The 3,563-nt window shown below is 37.2% G+C and overlaps 1 pseudogene; it reads right to left on the minus strand.

Annotated features, from left to right (window-relative positions):
• Window positions 1-1,312: 1,312 nt before the first annotated feature.
• Window positions 1,313-3,563, minus strand: part of LOC107661119 (rRNA methyltransferase 3A, mitochondrial-like) — a 3,098-nt pseudogene continuing 847 nt past the window's right edge.

Raw genomic sequence — 3,563 nt, forward strand, 5'->3', positions numbered from 1 at the left:
GATAACAACTTTTTGTTGTGCGATATATTGCCCCAGAAATAATTGCGATAAGCGATATTATTGTCATTTTAAAGACCATTTTATGCCACTGAATATATAATCATAATGTAACAGCATAATAATGCAAGAAGGCCTACACACTTCCAAATGACAACAAACTTTAAATTTTTAAGAATATTTAGATCATGGAAATTAAGTATTAAGTTCTAACAAAAAGTGCAAAGTAACAAGTAGAAAAAAGAAAAATGCACAAAGAACTTGTATGGAGATTTTTCCATCTACAGATTTGTCCCTGACCTTCTTTTCTCTGTAAATTAAGGGTGCACACTATTGCTGAAAAACACAATCACTACTTAGCAGTCAGATGTCCGTATGCACAAAGGCACAGATCCCTAAACAAGACCATATCTGCGGATGAAACTGTAGAAGCATTTTTTTTTTATTTGAACTAGCACCTCATGACTACACCACGTTATGTGCGAGAAGCTGCAAAAGACAGGCGCAAGTGGAATGCAAAAAAAAAACCACGGTGACATTAATTTTTAAGTAAATATAATGGGCGATATGTTGCGTCACCAAAAATGATTGAGGTCATGTATTGCGCGATAAATCGATATATTGATTATTGCGACAGGCCTAGTCCAAACAGCTGATAAAAACATCACAATAATACACAAGTAATCCACACGACTCCAGTCCATCAATTAACATTTTATGAAGTGAAAAGCTGAATGTTTAAAAGAAACAAGTTCATCTTTAAGACGAATTTATCTTCAAACAATTGCTTCAAACCAAAACAGGAGTTTGAAAACTTTTTCATTGGACAAAGCAAAATTAATATATGGATTATGAACGGATTATGACAGAAGTGATGATTTAAAGTTACAAACAGTTTTTCGCTTCACAAGACGTTAATTGGTGGACTGGAGTGGTGTGGATTACTGTGATGTTTTTTTTTTTTTTTTAAAGATTCATTTTTGGCATTTTTATTTTGAGAGGACAGTATAGCAGTGACAGGAAGCGAAGTAGGAGGGAAATAGAGAGAGGTGAGCGGGATCGGGAAAGGTCCACGAGCCAGGACTCGAACTCAGGACGCCCGGAGCGCAAAGGCATTACAGTATATGTCGGCACACCGCCCACTAGGCTATTGGCGCCGACTACTTTGATGTTTTTATCAGCTGTTTAGACTCTCATTCTGACGGCACCCATTCACTGCAGAGGATCCATTGGTGAGCAAGTGACGCAATGCTAAATTTCTCCAAATCCATTCAGTACAAGAAACAAACTCATCAACATCTTGGATGGTCTGAGGGTGAGTACATTTTAAGCAAATTTTCATTTTTGGGTGAACTTTTCCTTTTAAAGTGTACAGTATTTGTGTCATCAGTATGCTTTTACTCTGAAAACACACAATCACCCTTTACTGGATAAATGCCAGACTGTTAAAAATAGTAAAAGGCACAATGATAAATAAGAGAACTGGACAGTAATTGGTGAAACATCTTTAATACATTACAAGAAAAACACTCAGAAGATTTTAGATCTTGTTCTTCGCCGTGTTTTATCCAACAACTGCAGAAGTTGCCGTCTGCCTTTGAACAGCAGTATACTAGCAGCCATTGCAGATCTCAGGCTCTCCACTCCTGGAGCCATGGGCACAAAGAGCCTTTTGCCCTCTGTTTCCTCAGCCAATCGAAGAGCCTCCAGACTCAGTCCATGCGTCTCTCCGCCAATCACCAGTGCCGTGCTCCTCTGAGCCCAACTCTCAAAGTACACCTGAGGCTTCAGACACGGCAGTGAAAATTCATCGGACTCTTCATCAGTCACTTTCACTGTATTCATCCGAAGTACCATTTTCTGTTTGTCCTGAAACTGGAGCTTTTAGAAAACTACTACTGTTACATGGACAACCACGTCCTTTGGTAAGTGCTTGGAAATTTCATCCCAGTCTAAATTAGGAAAGACTTGAAGGCGGAAACGAGCTCCCATTGCTGCGCATAGAACCTTGGGCTCCCAGGCGTCCACACAACCTGAAGGAGGAAAAAAACAGCCAGTGCTTAGAGTTTGTTATAATGCGTCTGGGTCATTTTTGACCCAGAAGAGATTTCCATAATCTGAAAAAAAAAAAAAGCATGGTTTTAGTATTGGAAACTAAACTGAAATGTGTCAATATTATTAAAATACAGATTTATTTAAAATATTTTTTAAGAGATATAACTATTTAAAATAGATGCATCTTTTCATAACCAGGATATCAGTGGTGACATGCATATTTTTGGATTTTTTTTTTTTTGTACATCTACGAGCTAGATTTGTGTCAAAATACATTTGTAAAATTAATTTAGCACTTTTTCCTTTCAGGACTGAAAGTTTGCACACACACACAAACTAGTTGTTATAAAACTATTTTAAAAAAGGCATTATAAAAATGAAACTTTTTTCAGAAAAAAAAAATTTTGTTTCAAAACATTCTATGTCAGAATAGGAATATGTAGGTTTCAGAAATATGGACTTTTATAATGGACGAGTTATAAGTTCAAAGAAATGTAATTAAATCCATTTATTTCAATTGATTTAATGGTAATACTTGTATTAAATTTCAAATAAAATGTGTCATAAATATTGATTTATTCTTGCATTACACTTGTTTTGCCATAGTTCAAGTATTATTGAAAGTTTCAAAGCATTTTCTAACTTTTTTTAATTAAAAATGATAAGTGTAGCAATAACAGACTGTTTAATAAGTTTCCGTACTGACCCAGATTGCGAAAATAGGCTGCAGTGTTTTATGACTTTAAGGGCTAAGTGTTATGTGTTCCTTTTCAACAAAGACATGTTAAATGTATTACATACCTTTGGTTAGGAGAACACTGTCACAGCCAGCAGCTGCCGCACAGCGTAAAATAGTCCCTAGGTTCCCAGCATCACGTATATTGTCACATAACAGAAACAAAGGAACTGACTGAAGACGTGCGTCTTTTGGAAACACCAGGCAGGAGGCATCCGGTTTTGAGAATATAGCTGAGATTTGAGGGAAACAATGTGATTTGAGTTGTGTTACATACATTTAGAAGTAGGTTTATAAGAGATCCAGCAACGCACCTATAACACCCTGAGGAGTGACCAGGTCAGACCAGGTCTTCATGTCTTCATATCTGACCTTGATGAGCTTAGCCTGCTGTAGTTTATCTAGAGGAAGCTCCTGCAGTCGCTCCACTGCACTGAAGAAGAGCATCTGAGGAGCCGCTCCAGCAGACAGAGCGTCACAGATCAGACGCCTCCCCTCCAGCAGCACCTTACCTTCCTTATCCCGAAACGCTCTGGACCGGGCAACACTGGCCACCTTCCTGAGAGGAGAATGACAGACTTCTTAAAACTACACTCTTGTTACTTTTTCTTTGGTAAAAATATCAAAATCTTAATGAGAGAGTGCCAAACGGTGTCTTTACTTTACCCTAATACACTTTGATAAACTTATAACAATGATTAATATTTTAGACCTGTCAAGATCAGACATGGATCACTCAAATAAACAAACAAACAAACAAACAAATAAATAAATA

This window comes from Sinocyclocheilus anshuiensis, unplaced genomic scaffold (assembly GCF_001515605.1).
Source record: "Sinocyclocheilus anshuiensis isolate Anshui unplaced genomic scaffold, SAMN03320099.WGS_v1.1 scaffold583, whole genome shotgun sequence".
Taxonomy (NCBI): Eukaryota; Metazoa; Chordata; class Actinopteri; order Cypriniformes; family Cyprinidae; genus Sinocyclocheilus; species Sinocyclocheilus anshuiensis.